The sequence below is a fragment of the Hyla sarda genome, chromosome 9 (assembly GCF_029499605.1).
Source record: "Hyla sarda isolate aHylSar1 chromosome 9, aHylSar1.hap1, whole genome shotgun sequence".
NCBI lineage: Eukaryota > Metazoa > Chordata > Amphibia > Anura > Hylidae > Hyla > Hyla sarda.
This window is the reverse complement of record NC_079197.1, coordinates 179,325,620-179,346,899: the sequence shown is the minus strand read 5'-3', so window position 1 is coordinate 179,346,899 and position 21,280 is coordinate 179,325,620.

Below are 21,280 nucleotides of genomic sequence, written 5' to 3'. Positions count from 1 at the left end.
ACCGTATAATGGTGTCAGTGCCAAAATATTGCCAAACAATTCAGGATCGCTCTGTGCAGCTAATGTATGGGGGCTGAAGTAAATTGCAGGGGTCCCCAGTGACGGGACCCCTGCGATCAGACATCATATCCCCTATGCTTTGGATAGGGGACAAGATGTCTAGGGCAGAGTACCCCTTTAGTACCAGGGAGAAGGTCAGCAATCTAATGCATAAGAATCTGGCAATCACAAAGGGACCCTGCTAGCTCCACTACGAGCCAAAATGGGACTGGTGGATCCAACACCAAAGGTGCATCCTAAGGCTCTTGGGCTCCAGTGGAACATTTGTTCAATAGCTGACATGAGTTTTCTTATAAGGCAGAGGGGTCTTTGCGGACACTAAAGCATCCAGGTCAGGTGGGACTTCAGCCTCTGCCCCCCTTCGATTTATACCCCTGTTCAGAACTTTTAAGTCCCCGATCCCTTCTAAAAGCAAAAGTTTCTAGTACTTTTTGATAGTCCCCCATTACTTTCTTAGGCAATGTAGCGTTTGCAGTTTTACAGCATCGATGTTATCAGCACTGTGCATTTCTTCTTTTCACCTGCGGGGGAGCTGTAAAGACAACACTAACTGTCAAGTTACTCCACAGATAGGAGATTACTCAAGAAGCTGACACTTTATGATCAGATCATAGTCTCAGGACCAGGGGTGTAGCTATAGAGGTAGCAGTTGCAGAGGGGCCCTGGTTCCTAAGGGGGCCCCAAGACACATCTGTCCCATAAGAGACCAGTATTAAAATTGGTACAGAAGTTACGCCTCTGCTCATGACCCTTCTAAGAAATAGTTGTTTGGACAAATATTTTTATGTCTTAAAGTCATAAGACTGCGCTCCCCATTGCTAACATTCTGATGGTTTGCTCGGACCCTGTGGATCTCCACTTCTGTGTTCCTATCTCAAGACAAGGAGGAGCCGCACTACCATTCACTGCCTGAGGCAGGTTACCACAGTGGCCAGTGTTTGGTAGGGCAGCCAGTTCATGCGTGAAGACGCCAAGTTGTTGACCTGTCATTGTCAGAATGGTGCACTGGGGATAGGAGGGGCGCTAGTGTTAAAGGGGTACTCCGCTGCTCAGCGTTTGGAACAAACTGTTCATAACGCTGGAGCCGATGTCGGGAGCTTGTGATGTCATAGCCCTGCCCCTTCATGACGTGACACACCGCCCCTAAATGCACGTCTATGGGAGGGGGCGTGATGGCTGTCATGCCCCCTCCCATAGACTTGCATTGAGGGGGTGGTGCCTGAAGGCTGTCACGCCCCCTCCCATAGGCTTGAATTGAGGAGGTGGGGCGTGAAATCATGAGGGGGCAGTGCTATGACGTCACGAGCTCCCGCGTTCAGAACAGTTTGTTCCAAACACTGGGCAGCGGAGTACCCCTTTAAGTTGATGATTCCAGAAATAAGGGTATGTATGGTATGTAGACCAAGATGCACTATGAAAGTTGACAGGAGTCCGTGCAACCCGTGACAGGAGTGGTGCAACCCTTCGTAACTATGTAAATTCCCACAAACCACTATTTTGAATAAGCTGTCTTCCATACACAAGGCCCTAGGAAATAACACTTCAAAAGGCGGGGTTAATAGAAAAAACAACTTGTCCTTCACGTCTGGTGCAGATCCAATACAGAGAAATAATATTTGCAATGACATTTTGTAGTCAAGGAGCAATTGGTAAATTACTGGTCATAGTCCAGAAGTAATTTGCAGATTTGGTTGTCCTGAAACTTGTAGTTCTACTGATATTTAGACTTGTTTCTCCCTTGTTGTATGTGTTAGACTCAGAGGTTAGGTCTACCCTGAGTGATATATGTTCCCTTTTTGGTTTGTTCTTCACTGTACTTCTGATGAGATTTAATTGCAGGATATAAACTTGACTAGTCACTGAAACACTGTACTAGATCTTAAAGGGGTACTCCACCCCCTAGACATCAGACGACCCCCGCTGCTGAAGACCCCCGCGATCTCCCTGCTTCACCCGGCATTTCTTTAGAGCGTCGGGTGCAGCGCCGGAGGCTTGCTACATCAAGACCGAGCCCCGCTCGTGACGTCACGGCCACGGCCTCAATGCAAGTCTATTGGAAGGGGCATGATGGCCGTCATGCCTCCTCTCCTAGACTTGATTGAGGAGGCGTGGCCGTGATGTCATGAGCGAGGGGTGACCGTGACGTCTTGAGACAGCAATGCCAGTCATCCGGCATGGAGCAAAGTTTGCTTCGTGCACCGGATATCTGGGGTGCTGCAGCCGAGATTGCGAGGGTCCCCAGCAGCGGGACCCCCGCGATCAGACAACTTAATAAGGGGATAAGATGTCTAGGGGCAGAGTACCCCTTTAAGTCCAAAGTAACTGAACAAGCTATCAGGGGTCTTTACAAGATTAGTCCATGGTGAACTATGTAAGGATCCCTTCCTTCACGTATGTTTCCCTCAGGGAATTCCCAGAGAATAGTCTGCAACTGACTAGGCCAGGTCTATAGGAATAGGGCACCTAGTCTTCCTTGCAATCAGGCCCTTATGAACATGTGTTTCTCCTGAATGCTACCTCTTGTATTACCTCTGTAGCGGGACACACAAGGCAGGATAGAATATGCTGGAACAGTGCTGAAATGTTAAAGATGTAGGCAGATTCCCTCTGAAGGTGAGAGAGCGGCAGGACAGGTGTCCTCTGACCAGAGGCCAGAGCTAGATTAGGCTTAAAATGTGCTCTAAGGATCCTCCACCCTATTTGGGTGGAGACATGACAGACCGTAGCCCTTATTGGCTAAGGAGTGGACATGTGACAGATTACTGATGCTTTTATAACTGTCCAGAGTAGAAGAAAATCCCCATAGAAAACATATGCTGCTCTGGACAGTTCCTAAAATGGACAGCAGAGGTCAGCAGAGAGCACTGTGGTCATGATATCAGCAGAGAGCACTGTGTTCCAAAAAGAAAAGAATTTCCTCTCTAGTATTCAGCAGCTAATAACTACTGGAAGGATTAAGATTTTTAATGGAAGCAATTTACAAATCTGTTTAACTTTCTGGCACCAGTTGATTTAAAAAGAAAAAAGTTTTCCACCGGAGTACCCCTTTAAAGAGATAGACGAGCAGCACTTGTGACTACAGCCCGAGCAGTGTTCAGAGTAGGAACAGGTGAACCTGCTCTGGAACACTACATATAGAGTAGAGACTAATCCTTTGCTAGCTGCTGGGAACTCACGAAGAGAAGATTCTGAAAACGCTTTTCTTCCAGAAATGTTTGATTGTCAGCACCAAGTTCTGTGTCTGTTCTTCATTATATATCAGAGAAATGCAGTACAAAATAAAGATGGTGGATGAATACAATGTACATAAAAAAGAAAGGCACAAAAAGGACTAAAAAAAACTAAACAACTGGACACCAAGGAGTGTATTCCCAAACTATTGGACACAAAGGACTGGAGAAGAAAAGGACAGGATACCATGGACCTGTAGCAGCAAACCACTAGACACCAAGGACTGTAGAAACAAACCACTGGACACCAGGGACTGTAGAAACAAACCACTGGACACCAGGGACTGTAGAAACAAACCACTAGACACCAGGGACTGTAGAAACTAACCACTGGACACCAGGGACTGTAGAAACTAACCACTGGACACCAGGGACTGTAGAAACAAACCACTGCACACCAGGGACTGTAGAAACAAACCACTGGACACCAGGGACTGTAGAAACAAACCACTGGACACCAGGGACTGTAGAAACAAACCACTGGACACCAGGGACTGTAGAAACAAACCACTGGACACCAGGGACTGTAGAAACAAACCACTAGACACCAGGGACTGTAGAAACAAACCACTGGACACCAGGGACTGTAGAAACAAACCACTGGACACCATGGACTGTAGAAACAAACCTCTGGACACCAGGGTTTGTAACAAAAAAACACTGGACACCAGGGACTGTAACAACAAACCACTGGGCAAAATGGACTGTTAAAACAAACCTCTAGACAACAGGGGCTGTAACAAAAAACACTGGACACCAGGGACTGTAACAACAAACCACTAGATACTAGGAACTGTTACAACCAACCAATGGACACCAGGGACTGTAACAACAAACTACTGGATGCCATGGACTGTGAAAGCAAACCTCTGGACCCCAGGAACTGTAACAAACAACTGGACACCAGGGACCGTAAAAAAAAACTTTGGACACCAGGAATTGTAACAACCAACCACTGGACACCAGGGACTGTAACATCAAACCACTAGACACCAGGCACTGGAGCAACGAACCACTGGACACCAGGGACTGTAACAACAAGCCACTGGATACTAGGGACTGTTACAACCAACCACTGAACACCAGGGACTGTAACAACAAACTACTGGACACCATGGACTGTAAAAGCAAACCTGTGGACACCAGGAACTGTAACAAACAACTGGACACCAGGGACCATAAAAACAAACATTTGGACATCAGGAACTGTAACAAACAACTGGACACCAGGAACTGTAAAATCAAACCACTTGGCACTGGAGCAACAAACCACTGAACCCCAGGGACTGTAACAACAAACCACTGGACAGCAGTAACTGTAACAACAAACCACTGGACACCAGGGACTGTAACAACAAACCACTGGACACCAGGGACTGTAACAACAAACCACTGGACAGCAGGGACTGTAAAAACAAACCACTGGACACCAGGGACTGTAACAACAAATCACTGGACACCAGGGACTGTAACAACAAATCACTGGACACCAGGGACTGTAACAACAAACCACTGAACCCCAGGGACTGTAACAACAAACCACTGGACAGCAGTAACTGTAACAACAAACCACTGGACACCAGGGACTGTAACAACAAACCACTGGACAGCAGGGACTGTAAAAACAAACCACTGGACAGCAGGGACTGTAACAACAAACCACTGGACACCAGGGACTATAACAACAAACCACTGGACACCAGGGACTGTAGCAGTAAATCACTGGTGTCGGAGAAATGGCCATAAAGGATGCACTTTTATTAAACGCCACGAGATAAGTTGCCTGGAGTGACAGGTACCGTCCGTCCTCCGCCTGTCACATGAATGGAGTCCCCTCCGCTACAACAACTAATGCAAAGCAGCAAAGTGAAAACAAACCCCGGTGCCGGATATGAGACGGACCTGCCGCCTCTTAGAACCCGAACGCTTTTAGTAAGATTTAATGAGTAATTTCTTGGGCGCTCGCTCGGGATCACCTGAAGGTCACTCGCTGCAAATTACCACGTTATTGTCTGGATGGAGAAAGTTCTGTGACACAATGCGGAGGAATGATATGTTACGCTTTCAGGGTTTATGTTTAATGGATTCCGGAGTGAAAAAGTCAAACAGTGTCAGAGTCGATAATGGCGTTTTATTGCGTGTAAAAGGCACAAAGAGACCTAACCTCCGAGAAGAAACCCGTCTCCTTCCCTCTCCCATTTAATGGATGTGATTGCTTTTGGAAACAAATCCCCTATCGTGTCCTTTTGTATGCTAATGCCTTTTATAATTCATAACAAATGGCACTTTGGCGGGGCTGCTATTTTAATTCGCCTTAACCCTTCAATGAAACAATGGGCGCGCTAATACCGGTAGGGAGGAAATTGCCGGAATCTGCGGGAGCGGTCATTTTATCCGCCGGCGCCGTTCAACAAATCAAACCCTTCTCTTCGGAGCCGTACAATAGTTGTCGTCCTTGACACCGGCTGCAGAGCGCCGCACGTGTTACCTGGGGGTGATTGTTATTTCCAGATTTGCACGATTTTTTATTTATTTTTTGTGCCCTCTTTAAAATTCAGCGGCATCTGGCTCGTTGGCAGGGAATTGCGCAGACAGCTGTGTATTGAAAACTCAGTGGTGGCTTGAAAGGTTGTGTGAAGCTACAAAACAAAACTCATTGATCGCGGTGTCCTTGGGTTCTGTGGAATGTGCTTCACTTTTTAATAAACTCCGCCGCCGCTGATGCTCCGAGGGATATCAAAACAAAAAAAAAGAAATCTTTTCAGAAACTTCCTGAAAATTTAATAGACAGGAAATATGGATTTTGAGTAGTCCTCACCGCGTAAAACTTGAAGGAAGGTGTTAACGTTGTTGGACTTGGTGTTTGTTCTGATCGTATGGTCCCTAAGTGTCTCTAAAGTGATCTAAGGAGTCTTAGTATTCGGAGCAGCTGTAAACAATTCGGTGGAGAACAGAGGTGAGTTGTGAGCCAACAGCACCGTCTACTGGCCAAACGGAGAAATGCAGCTGAAAGTTGGCAGTAATTAGATATTAGTGCGGCATTGGTCACTTTTGGGTACTGTGTTATCCACGCTGCAGAGGAGAATGTGGAGCACAGAGAGATGGCTCCCAATCCGCCTACTCCACTCTGGGTGAAATTGATTAACCCCTTAAGGACGCAGCCCTTTTTCACCTTAAGGACTGAACCCTTTTTCGCAATTCTGACCACTGTCGCTTTACGCATTAATAACTCTAAAACGCTTTTACTGAATTTTCGGATTCTGAGATGGTTTTTTCGAGACATATTCTACTTTATTTTGGTGGTAAATTTTTGTCGTTACTTGCATCCTTTTTTGGTGAAAAAATCCCCAAATTTCATGAAAATTTTGAAAATATTGCATTTTTCTAACTTTGAAGCTCTCTGCTTGTAAGGAAAATGGATATTCCAAATAAATTTTATTTTTATTCACAAATACGATATGTCTACTTTATGTTGGCATCATAAAATGGACATATTTTTACTTTTTGAAAAAATTAGAGGGCTTCAAAGTAGAGTAGCAATTTTCAAAAATGTCATGAAAATTGCTAAATCTGAAGGGACAGATGTTACAGAACTACAACTCCCAGCATGCCTGGGCAGTCTAGGCATGCTGAGAGTTGTAGTTTGGCAACAACTGGAGGGCTACCGTTTGGGCACCACTGTAACAGGGGTCTCCAAACTGTGACCCTCCAGATGTTGCAAAACTACAACTCCCAGCATGCGCTGCCATTGGTCAGAATCAGTTCTGACCAATGGCAGGGGAAAGGAGGAGATCACAGCACTGCGACCTCGCTCCTATCCCTCAGGATGATCGGGGCTGTCATTGACAGCTCCGATCATCCCTATTTTCCAGGTGATCGGGTCACCAGAGACCCGATCAGCCCGGAATAGCAGAAAATTGCATGTCTGAATTGACATGCAATTTTCTGCGATCGCCGACATGGGGGGTTCTCAGGACCCCCCCCTCGGCGATGTGCCGGGATGCCTGCTGAATGATTTCAGCAGGCATCCCGGTCCGGTCCCCAACCGGCTAGCGGCGGGGACCGGAATTCCAACGGGCGTATGCATACGCCCCACGTCCTTAAGGACTCAGGATGCAGGGCGTATGCATACGCCTGGCATCCTGAAGAGGTTAAAGGGGTACTCCGGTGGAAAACATTTTTTTTTTTTTCAAATCAACTGGCTCCAGAAAGTACAGTGGTCCCTCAACATACGATGGTAATCCGTTCTAAATGGACCATCATTTGTTGAAACCATCGTATGTTGAGGGATCCGTGCAATGTAAAGTATAGGACAGTGGTCTACAACCTGTGGACCTCTAGATGTTGCAAAACTACAACACCCAGCATGCCCGGACAGCCAACGGCTGTCCGGGCATTCTGGGAGTTGTAGTTTTGCAACATCTGGAGGTCCGCAGGTTGAAGACCAATGGTATTGGAAGTTGTACTCACCTGTCCCCGCCGCTCTGGACCGTCACCGCTGCCCTGGATGTCGCCTTCCATCGCTGTCGCCACGTCCCCGGGGTGTCCCCGACGCTCTGGCAAGGCCTCTGTTCCCCGGCATCTTCGCTCTTCGTCGCCGGCCATCACGTCGCTACGCACACTCCTATTGAATGAGGGGACGGCGTGCGCAGCGACGTGATGACGACAATGGAGAGTGCCGACGATGCAGGGGATCCCGAAGAGGACGCGCCGGAGCCCCGAGGACAGGTAAGTGATCATCAGCGGAGCACACGGGGCACCGTAAACGGCTATCCGGTTGCAGCTGAAGCAGTCTGTGCTGCCGGATAGCCGTTTATGCGATGGCCCCGACATACAAAAGCATCGTATCTTGATGCAGCCTTCAACATGTGATGGCCTCTGAGAGTGATCGTATGTTGAAATGATCGTATGTTGGGGCCATCGCAGGTCAGGGGGGGGGGGTCACTGTATAACAGATTTGTAAGTTACTTATATTAAAAAAATCTTAATCTTTCCAGTACTTATCAGCTGCTGTATGCTCCACAGGAAGTTGTGTAGTTATTTCCAGTCTGACCACAGTGCTCTCTGCTGACACCTCTGTTCATGTCAGGAACTGTCCAAAGCAGGAGAGGTTTGCTATGGGGATTTATTGATAACCTGAGCGGATTTTTTTCATGCTATGAGCTATGTCCTGCTATATTAGCAAACTTGTCCTAAAGCCATTGCCATTGACCAAGCAGTCTGAATAACTATATCCTCCTATAGAGCTGGAGAAGCTGAGCAAATTGATAGTTTTTGCGAAAAGATTTTGTAGATCTTGGTAATTATTGATCAAAATCTCTGCTTATTCTAAGTTTAGGAGTCCAGTGGGCAGCCTTTTAAAGCATCTCTGCTTCTACTAGGTTAAAGAGCCCAGTAGGTGGACCTCCTAAGCATCTCAGCTTATTCTGGGTTTAGGAGTCCAGTGGGTGGCGTTTCTGAGCATCTTTGCTTAATCTGGGTTTGGTAGTTTAGTGGGCGGTCAATCTGGACATCTCTGCCTATTTTTGGGCTTGGGAGTCCAGTGGGCAGTCCTTCTCTGTAGAACCACCCGCAGGACTCCTAAGCAGGGATTTAAATGAATAATCAATCTGCTCCAATATCCTCCTGCCCTACAACATGTCGCTGGTAGACTGAACAGCAATGTTTTTGTCCCAGGTTCCCCTTAAAGGGGTACTTCGCCTCTAAACATCTTATCCCCTATCCCTGCGATCTCATTGCTGCACCCGGCATTAATTTAGAGCGTCGAGTTCAGTGCCGGAGGCTCAGGACATCACCGCGCCCCGCTCCTGACATCATAGCCACACCCCCAATGCAAGTGTTTGGGAGCGGTGTGACGGCCATCACGCCCCCTCTCATAGACTTGCATTGAGGGGGCATGGCCGTGATGTCATGAATGGGGTGTGGCCGTGACATCACAAGCCTCCGCCCTGCATATCCAGTCGTCCGGCACAGAGCAAATTTCGCTCCGTTCACCGGATGTCTGGGGTGCAGCAGCCAAGACCCCCATGATCAGACATCTTATTCCCTATCCTTTGTATAGGGGATAAGATGTCTAGAGGCAGCGTACCCCTTTAAGGTTCCTACAGGAAGGTGCAGTGAGGATCTCTTTATATTTTCTCTGCTTTTCTTCCCTCGATCCTGTCTAGTCTCTTAGTTCCTGCAGAGATATTTATCACTCTTTCCCGAGCATGAAGCAATCATCACCACAGGGATGACAGAGGCCAGAGATTTAGGCCAAAACATTCAATACTGGAATCATCAGATCGGAGATTCTTGTTTCTCATTGTCTGTAAAATGTCATTTGCAAACTATATGTTGGCTGAAGAGAAGCTTCTGTCTGGCTGTTCTATCCTAAAGACCTGACTGATGGAGGTCGGCATAGATGTTGCTGTCATAAAAAGTCACATAGTGCAAGGAAGAGTGTGCCCGGAGCTTATCCCAGAATCCCTTTCCTGCCTACTTGTATAGCCGCCATAAACAGTGGCTCTACAACTGGGCGCCAGTCCCTTTACTGACTACAGTGCAGGGACGTCATGGTCAAAACAATAAACAGGAACTGTATAAGGTCAGGAACACAGGTCAGGATATGAAAGACAAAAAATGATAATACAAAGTCAGGGAACCAGGATACTAAATAACAGCAGAAATGCAAAGTAGTAGTACGCACAGATATCAGGAAAACATGGCGGCATGTATATAGCGTACAGACAGCAGCCTGAGAATAAAAGCAAGAAATGGCAGATATGATAATACGAACTGAACAGGATACAAAAAGATATATAACAGCAAGACTACACCAGGAATGCAGGATACAGAGTGGCAGAGGACAGACCTGGCTTACAAAAATGGCTTTTGACAAAAAAAAATTAAAAGTTGCACGGACGACTTTTATGCGACTTTTTGTAAAGCTCCGCTCTCCGGCCACCTGCCCGGATCTACCACACGAACATCGATCATCCACCTGCTAGCTGTTGCAAGACTACAACTCCCAGCATGTCCTCACTGTAAGGGCAGGTAGTAGATGTGGGCAGGTGGCCGACTCACAGAAATATGAAACTATAGCACTGTAATTTCATATTTTCATGATTACGGCTCTGGGCGGGAAATATGTAATTACAGTGGTGCAGGCAGGGCTCAAGTCCTGCAGGAACGCATGGGAACTGAGTTGCTGCACTTTTTCCACAGCAGGAATGGCGTTTTCATTAGCTGGACCAGCCCTTGAGTGGAAAGTTCCCACACTTTTTTTCCCCCAGGAGTTGACCCCTGGCTGTAGTATAATTCTGTGATGGTATTTTGGCATGAAAGGGGCCGGTAACAATGGTCCTTGCCCATCCTGGTAATGTCAGGCTGCTGCTGCTTGGTTGGTATAAAAATAGAATAAAAATAGGGGGAACAGAGTTATTATTTTTTTTTTATATTATTTATGCAAAAAACCTGTGTGATTCCCTGTATTTTTATTCTCAGCAGATACCAGCCAAGCAGCAGCAGCCTGATGTTACTAGGATGGGTGAGGACCTTTGTTACTGGCCCTCCCCATCCTAAATAACGTCAGCCTGTTACCATCTAGTAGCACCTATTACCATTTTTGACTCACCATTCTTCCCGGCACCCCTGTGGCATTTAGGGGGGAAAAAAGTGGTAAAAACGATGTCACTTTATATATATATATATATATATATATATATATATATATATACTCAAAGGATCACTGGATCCCTGACCCAGTTTGACAGCAGCAGGCACCCGTGCATCTTCTTTTGAAGTGTTTCTTCCTTGGATTAATATTAATATATATATATATATATATATATATATATATATATATATATATATATATTGCACATTTTAAACACAGCTGCAACTTTAGAGCAGGAGGTGTTACAAAGTGCTGTTCTGAAGTCATTTATTGGTTTCCACTTATCTGTGGTTAAAAAAATAAAATAAAATAGTGGTGTTTTAAAGTGATTTATGTTTTTTTTTTATTATGTGAGCTAAATTTATCAACCGTTTGTGAAAAATGATAAATATGTTACACATAAGCAAAACCAAATAAATAAATAAATAAAGACTACAGAACTCTCTTACCAAAACAACTATGTTAAATGTCCCCCTATAATGATTAAATGGGAACTGTCAGATACAATAACTATTGGTATGTTATAAAGAATGCAAAATCAATATGTTTTGCAATTGCTTTCATCAGAACATTTTCTGTATTTCATACTAAAAAAAGCCAGTAAAAAAACTGGCCACTAGGGGTCCCCCTGCCTCCTGGGATACATACCAGTCTGGCAGTGTCCAGTGGTCATGGACACATCATGGACACCATGAGTGATTGACAGGGCTGCAGGCAGGTACAGGGCCCTCTGTGAGTCAGAGCCGAGTGAGGGAGGGGGAGGAGTCATCACAGTGAGGAGAAGAGAGGGACACGCCCACTGCCTCTGTTTATTTTTTAACTTATTTTTTTTTTTGGGGGGGGGGGGTGAAAGGTACAATTCAAAGGAAAACTGTCAGCAAGTTCACCCACACTAAACCCAATTCACTTGGTTATAGTGTGGGTGAACAGGAGTTGATATAGGGGTCACTTACTTTTTTTTTGTCCTGTAGCCGCCGAGTTATGTGCCTGTAAAGTTCTTTACTTCTGTCTATAATATGTGCTTCAAGGTGGGACCCCTGACGGCCGTCTGCTTCAGCCTCCCGCACTGAAGCTTCTAGGCCCACCCCAGTTTTATAAATATTCATTATCTTCAACTCCACGTCCTAGCGACGTGGAGTCACATATCCCTGAGCGCAGCGCTCTGATTGCAGAGTGAATGCGCATGATGGTGTGAGTGTACGGCTATTGAAGCCTCCCTACCCCCGACTTCCAGGTGCAGGGAGGGATTGGCACAAGCGCAGTGGCGCTGTGCAGAGCAACAACAGTACGCCGAGCTCGCCCATCATGCGCTCTGCAATCAGAGCGCTGCGCTCAGGGATATGTGACTACACGTCTCTAGGATGTGGGGTTGAAGATAATGAATATTTATGAAACGGGGGGCGGGCTTAGAAGCTTCAGTGCGGGAGGCTGAAACAGACGGCCCGTGGGGATCCCGCCTTGAAGCGCATATTATAGACAGAAGTTAGGAACTTTACACGCACATAATTCGGCGGCTACTGGACAAAAAATAGTAAGTGACCCCTGTATCAACTCCTGTTCACCCACACTACAACCCAGTGTATTGGGTTTAGTGTGGGTGAACTTGCTGACAGTTTTCCCTTAACCCCTTAAGGACCAAGGGTGTACCTGTACGCCCTGAGTCCGCTCCTGTTCTATAACGCGGGACCCGTGGCTAATAGCGCACAGCACTGATCGCTGTGCCACACGCTATTAACCCTTTAGACGCAGTGTTCAAAGTTGTTCGCCGTGTCTAAAGGGAAAGTAACAGTAACAGTTTGTCGGGATCACCGCGGTGAAATTGTGGCATCCCGAACAGCTGTAGGACAGCAGGAGGGATCCCTTACCTGCCTCCTGGTGTCCGATCGCCGAATGAATACTCAGTGCCTGAGATCCAGGCATGGGTAGTCAAGCTGCAGAATCATCGATCAATGGTTTCCTATGAGAAACCATTGATCAATGTAAAAGATCAGTGTGTGCAGTGTTATAGTCCCCTACGGGAGCAATAGCATTGCAAAAGGAAAAGTGAAAAAAAGGTAATAAAGATAATTTAACCCCTTCCATAATAAAAGTTTGAATCACCTCCCTTTTCCCATAAAAAAAAATAAAATAAAAACTGTGTAAATAAAAATAAAAATAAACATATGTGGTATCACCGGAAAATTTGGCCTGAATTGAAGGCCATGTGCTTTTACAAAGCCCCCTGTGGTGCCAAAAGAGTGGACCCCCCCCCCCCCCACATGTGACCCCATTTTGGAAACTACACCCCTCACAGAATTTAATAATGGGTGCAGTGAGTATTTACACCCCACTAGTGTTTGGCAAATCTTTGGAACAGTGGACTATGCAAATGAAAAATTATTTTTTTCATTTTCACGGACCACTGTTCCAAAAATCTGTCAGACACCTGTGGGGAGTAAATGCTCACTGTACCCTTTATTACATGGCACTATGGGGGCTTTGTAAACACATGGCACCTTCGATTCCGGAAAATTTTTCTCTCCTAAATCCCAATGGCGCTCCTTCTATTCTGAGCATTGTAGTGCGCCCGCAGAGCACTTTACATCCACATATGGGGTATGGTCTTACTCAGAAGAAATGGGGTTACACATTTTGAGGGGCTTTTTTCTTATTAACCCTTGTGAAAATGAAAAATTTAGGGTAACATTTTCATTTTCACAATTTCATTTTCCCATCCAACTTTAACGAAAATGTGTCAAACACCTGTGGGGTGTTAAGGCTCACTATACCCCTTGTTATGTTCCGAGAGGGGTGTAGTTACCAAAATGGGGTCACACGTGGGTATTTCTTTTTTTGTATTTATGTCAGAACTGCTGTAATATCAGCCACCCCTGTGCAAATCCCCAATTTTGACTTCAAATGTACATAGTGTGCTCTCACTCCTGAGCCTTGTTGTGCGTCCGCAGAGCATTTTATGCCCACATATGGGGTATTTCTGTACTCAGGAGAAATTGCGTTACAAATTTTGGGGGTCTTTTTTTCCTTTTACCTCTTGTGAAAATAAAAAGTAAGGGGCAACATTAGCATGTTAGTGTAAATTTACACTAACAGGCTGGTATAGACCCCAACTTTTACTTTTCATAAGGGGTAAAAGGAGAAAAAGCCCCCAAAACTTGTAGTGCAATTGCTCCCGAGTATGGAAATACCCCATATGTGGCCCTAAATTGTTTCCTTGAAAAACGACAGGGCTCCGAAGTGAGAGAGCGCCATGCACATTTGAGGACTACATTAGGGATTGCATAGGGGTGGACATATGGGTATTCTATTCCAGTGATTCCTAAACAGGGTGCCTCCAGCTGTTGCTAAACTCCCAGCATGCCTGGACAATCAGCGGCTGTCTGGAAATGCTGGGAGTTGTTGTTTTGCAACAGCTTGAGGCTCCATTTTGGAAACACTGCCGTTCAATATGTTTTCACTTTTATTGGGGGGGGGGGACAGTGTAAGGGGGTGTATATGTAGTGTTTTACCCTTTATTATGTGTTAGTATAGTGTAGTGTTTTTAGGGTACATTCGCACTGGCGGGTTTACGGTGAGTTTCCTGCTAGGAGTTTGCGCTGCGGTGGAAAATTTGCCACAGCTCAAACTTGAGGCAGGAAACTCTCTGTAAACCTGCAACTCCCAGCATGTACTGATTGCCGAAGGGTGTGCTGGGAGATGTAGTTATGCAACAGCTGGAGGTATGGAACTACAACTCCCAGCATGCCAAGACAGCTGTTTGGGCATGCTGGGAGTTGTAGTTTTTCAAGATTTGGAGGGCCAAAGTTTAGAGTGATCTCCAAACTGTAGCCCTCCAACTGTTGCAAAACTATAAATCCCAGCATGCCTAAACAGCTGTCTGGTCATGCTGGGAGTTGTAGTTTTGCAATATCTGGAGGGCTACAGTTTAGAGACCACTGTATAGGGGTCTCCGACTGTAGCCCTCCAGATGTTGCTAGGCAACTCACCAACTTCTGTAGGATCCAGGGAGCCATATCGCTGTCCTCTGCTGCTGCCGATCATCGCCTGCTGCTGCCGCTGATGGATAGTTGGATATTTGACGCCGGTCCCTGTCGGTTCCCCCGTTCTGCCCACCCTACTGTGGGTGGGCAGAACAGGGGAACCGAACAATAACCCCCCCCCCCACCCCCGATCTGCTATTGGTCGTCGCTTCTGATCGACCAATAGCAAGGATAGGAAGAGTGGCACCCCTATCCCCCTTATTTTCCAGGTCACAGGGTCACCGGAGACCCGTATGACCCGGAATCGCCGAAAATAGATTTGCGGCGATCGCCGACATGGGGGGGTCTATGGACCCCCCTAGGCATTGGCACGAGATGCCTGCTAATCAATTTCAGCAGGCATCCTGTTCCAATCACCGCCGGCGAACTGCGGTGATCGGAAATGCAGAGCGCGTACAGGTACGCCCTCCGTCCTTAAGTGACGGGGAGTGAGGGCATATCCATATGCCCTCCAACCCCAACAAGTTAAGGGGTTAAGGATGTGCTAGAATAAATACAGAGTAGACTAACTACAAAATCAAACTCCAACAATGGAGGAATACAAAATACAAAAACAAAATAGACTCCAGTTTGGGGGCACCTTAGATAAGGATCTAAATGAGTGGAAAACATAAAATTCAAAGAAGTCTACACATGGGTTAAATTTAAAGGGTTATTCCAGAAAAAAAACTGAGTAAAAAAACAGAGTAGAAGAGGTTTGCTATGGGGATTTGCTTCTACTCTGGACAGTTCCCAAGACAGGTGTCATCAGAGAGCACGTAGACAGAAAAGAACAACTCAACTTCAGCAGCTCATAAGTACTGAAAGGAATAAGATTTTTTCATAGAAGTAATTTACAAATCTGTTTAACTTCTGGAGCCAATTGATATATATAAAAAAAAAAGTTTTTTCCTGGATAACCCCTTAAGGATTTTTTGTAAAAAAAAAAAAGCAATGGGGGTGTGAATACTTTCGAAATAAAATGTATAATATGTGCCAAAACTGGCAAGAAGCTTTCAGCAGAAAATAACATAAAGTAACCAACCTCCATCACCTTACATTTTTCATAGAAACCGTAATTTTCTACATCGCGCGGCATACGGGGAAATTGCCAACACCTCCCCGAGAGTGCGGCCCTAATATACAGACAATACTGCCAACCTGCAAGCAAAATGTTCTTTATTGTGTATGAGCTGCCCCCATAGTCACCGAAACTGGACTTCAACACCATGGGGGGGATCGAAATAGCAGAGGAACATAGAAGACGGAAAATGAGTTTTAAAGGTAATAACCATAATCTCTGAGAGGTCCTTGGCTGGAAGCTACAAGAGTCATTGAGAATAAGAGTCAGTCAGCCCCGGACTGTACTGGAGGGAGGAGATAAGACGGAGAAAGAGGAATATACGGCCAAATGTAAAGTCCTGTACCAGGATAATAGAGGGAGATGTCAGAATAACTCTATAGAGTGAAAAACACTTACAAGCAATAAAAGAAGAGAGGCAGAAGACGTTACAATATAAAGAGATTAATGAAAATGGATACAAATATGTATGTCCCGCCCGTCATGTCCCAGGGGTGATAAAAGTACATGTACAATAATATAACTACTATAATTCTGCTCCTATGTACGAGAATATAACTACTATAATACTGCTCCTATATACAAGAATATAACTACTATAATACTTCTCCTATATACAAGAATATAACTACTATAATACTGCTCCTATATATACAAGAATATAACTACTATAATACTGCTCCTATATACAAGAATATAATTACTATAATTCTGCTCCTATGTACAAGAATATAACTACTATAATACTGTTCCTATATACAAGAATATAACTACTATAATACTGCTCCTATATACAAGAATATAATTACTATAATTCTGCTCCTATGTACAAGAATATAACTACTATAATACTGTTCCTATATACAAGAATATAACTACTATAATACTGCCTCCAATATACAAGAATATAACTACTATAATACTGCTCCTATATACAAGAATATAACTACTATAATACTGCTCCTATATACAAGAATATAACTACTATTATACTGCTCCTATATACAAGAATATAATTACTATAATACTGCTCCTATATACAAGAATATAACTACTATAATACTGCCTCCTATATACAAGAATATAACTACTATAATACTGCTCCTATATACAAGAATATAACTACTATAATTCTGCTCCTATATACAAGATTATAACTAATATAATACTGCCTCCTATATACAAGAATATAACTACTATAATACTGCTGCTATATACAAGAATATAACTACTATAATACTGCTCCTATATACAATAATATAACTACTATAATACTGCCTCCTATATACAATAATATAACTACTATAATAATGCTCCTATATACAAGAATATAACTACTATAATACTGCTCCTATATACAAGAATATAACTACTATAATACTGCATCCTATATACAAGAATATAATTACTATAATACTGCTCCTATATACAAGAATATAACTACTATAATACTGCATCCTATATACAAGAATATAACTACTATAATACTGCTCCTATATACAAGAATATAACTACTATAATAATGCTCCTATATATAAGAATATAACTACTAGAATACTGCTCCTATATACAAGAATATAACTACTAGAATACTGCTCCTATATACAAGAATATAACTACTAGAATACTGTTCCTATATACAAGAATATAACTACTATAATACTGCTCCTATATACAAGAATATAACTACTAGAATACTGCTCCCTATATACAAGAATATAACTACTAGAATACTGCTCCTATATACAAGAATATAACTACTAGAATACTGTTCTCTATATAAAAGAATATAACTACTATAATACTGCTCCTATATACAAGAATATAACTACTATAATACTGCTCATATATACAAAAATATAACTACTATAATACTGCCTCCTATATACAAGAATATATCTACTATAATACTGTTCCCATATACAAGAATATAACTACTATAATACTGCCTCCTATATACAAGAATATATCTACTATAATACTGTTCCCATATACAAGAATATAACTACTATAATACTGCTCCTATATACAAGAATATAACTACTATAATAATGCTCCTATATATAAGAATATAACTACTAGAATACTGCTCCTATATACAAGAATATAACTACTAGAATACTGCTCCTATATACAAGAATATAACTACTAGAATACTGTTCCTATATACAAGAATATAACTACTATAATACTGCTCCTATATACAAGAATATAACTACTAGAATACTGCTCCCTATATACAAGAATATAACTACTAGAATACTGCTCCTATATACAAGAATATAACTACTAGAATACTGTTCTCTATATAAAAGAATATAACTACTATAATACTGCTCCTATATACAAGAATATAACTACTATAATACTGCTCATATATACAAAAATATAACTACTATAATACTGCCTCCTATATACAAGAATATATCTACTATAATACTGTTCCCATATACAAGAATATAACTACTATAATACTGCTCCTATATACAAGAATATAACTACTATAATAAATAACTCAGCAAGAGTAAATAGTCGGCACCTCTACCCCGAATAGCGCTCCTCCCTTAGTGCTTCAGCAGCAAGATGTATGTATCCTGGTTCCTGAATCTGTCCGCTACAGTTCCATAAAGTGCTGGCAGGCACTGTACACTGTGTGGTTCCAAGTCCCTTAAAGATGCAGCATTCACAAAAGTATGCACAAAGGAGAAAGAGAGGGACGTCACTCACCAGGATTCGGTGCAATTTTCTTTATTTCTTATCAACGGTGCAGAGACATGGAGCACGGACGCCAGAAGGTAGGACTAGCTCATCAGTGGGAAGCTGGGTGACAGCTGTTGCGCGTGCGTATCACGCTTCTTCAGACCCTACCTGTTCCGTGATGCGTCACCCTTAAGAGCACACCTCCCTGGGTGACGCACCCGGAACAGGTGCGTGCTAACTGTTACATTAAAAACAATAGATAACAACTCGTAATGCAAAAGGATTTGTTACAAGTGAAAAAGATTTCTATCAAAAATAGTATGAATGTAAAAAAGTACAAAAATTACAAAAATTACAAAAATTATTCTCTTTATAAAAATGTATCCATAAAAAGAGAAAAGAAGAAAAGGGAAGGAGGAAAAAGGAAAAAGGAAAAAAGTTATAAATTAACCTGAAACATAGGAATATAAATTACAAAAAGACACTGTAGTCCACTCTTTCATTGAGTCCTAGGTTGCCGGCAGCATTAAGTTTTATGATCCATTTGGCTTCTGTTTGTAACAGAAGTTTTCTTTTATCTGAATTTTCTTTGCTGCGGATAACTTCAAGTCCCTGAAAGAGTAAGTTATCACAGATGCCTTTATGCTCACTGTTCATGTGTTCGATAAAACGGGGTGCACCTTTTTTAGTTTTAACTGAATAGACATGTTCCCTGAATCTAGTATTCAGGGTGCGTTTTGTGCTGCCAATATAAAACCTTCCACATGAACAGGTCATCGCATACACAACCCACTGGGTTCTACAGGTGATCAGGGTGTTGACATGTATGATTTCTCCACCAATTTGGGTGCTTTTTCCTATTTTCATATTGGGGCACCAAATACATGTACCACACTTGTGGTTCCCTGTGGGGCCAGATTTTGTGAGCCAGTCAGAGGTTTTTGGATGCATTTCTGTTCGACGAAGTGTGGTATAGACAGATCGGGGGTGTGGCCATGGGCACCCCCGTGGCCTGTACATTTGCAAATCTGTACGTCGCCTCATTTGAGGAAAAACATGTGTTCACCACCTCCAATCCTTTCCTGAAGTTCGTCCGGTGCTATCTCAGATTTGTCGATGACGTGTTCATCGCCTGGGATGGCACCGCGGCGAACTTCAGGGAATTTGTAGAATACCTCAATGAAAAAAATGATATGAATCTTAGATTCACTTACAAAGTTGATTCGAAAAAAATGGAATTCTTAGATGTTCTTATCGAAACTGAGGGAGGGGAACTTCGTACATCAGGTTATAGGAAGCCCACAGCCTCTAATTCTCTGCTTCAGTTCTCGAGCTACCATCCTCAACACACAAAAACCGCTTTACCCTATGGACAATTTTTGCGTTTGAGACGCATTAATGATACCGATGAAAAATTTATTTCTCAAGCCGAAGAGCTGAAGCAGAGGTTATTGGCTCGTGGTTACCCTGTATTCATTATTAATACAGCATTAAAAAAAGCCCTAGCACAGGATAGAAATAATTTACTCTCAATTAACAAAAACAAAAAAGCTAAAAAAGATATTAAAGTAAAATCCTCTGACAATCTAGCACCTAGGTTCTCCTTTTCCTTCAAATTTAGCCCCCTTGAAAAAGTTATAAGAAGAGCGGTACATAATAGTTGGTCCTTGATAAAAAGTGACACCGACCTTGGAAAACTGGTACATGATAGACCTCTAATCACATTCAAACGTTGTAAAAACCTGAGGGATGTAGTCACTAGTAGTAACTTCTGTTCGAATCCAAAAACCTCTGACTGGCTCACAAAATCTGGCCCCACAGGGAACCACAAGTGTGGTACATGTATTTGGTGCCCCAATATGAAAATAGGAAAAAGCACCCAAATTGGTGGAGAAATCATACATGTCAACACCCTGATCACCTGTAGAACCCAGTGGGTTGTGTATGCGATGACCTGTTCATGTGGAAGGTTTTATATTGGCAGCACAAAACGCACCCTGAATACTAGATTCAGGGAACATGTCTATTCAGTTAAAACTAAAAAAGGTGCACCCCGTTTTATCGAACACATGAACAGTGAGCATAAAGGCATCTGTGATAACTTACTCTTTCAGGGACTCGAAGTTATCCGCAGCAAAGAAAATTCAGATAAAAGAAAACTTCTGTTACAAACAGAAGCCAAATGGATCATAAAACTTAATGCTGCCGGCAACCTAGGACTCAATGAAAGAGTGGACTACAGTGTCTTTTTGTAATTTATATTCCTATGTTTCAGGTTAATTTATAACTTTTTTCCTTTTTCCTTTTTCCTCCTTCCCTTTTCTTCTTTTCTCTTTTTATGGATACATTTTTATAAAGAGAATAATTTTTGTAATTTTTGTAATTTTTGTACTTTTTTACATTCATACTATTTTTGATAGAAATCTTTTTCACTTGTAACAAATCCTTTTGCATTACGAGTTGTTATCTATTGTTTTTAATGTAACAGTTAGCACGCACCTGTTCCGGGTGCGTCACCCAGGGAGGTGTGCTCTTA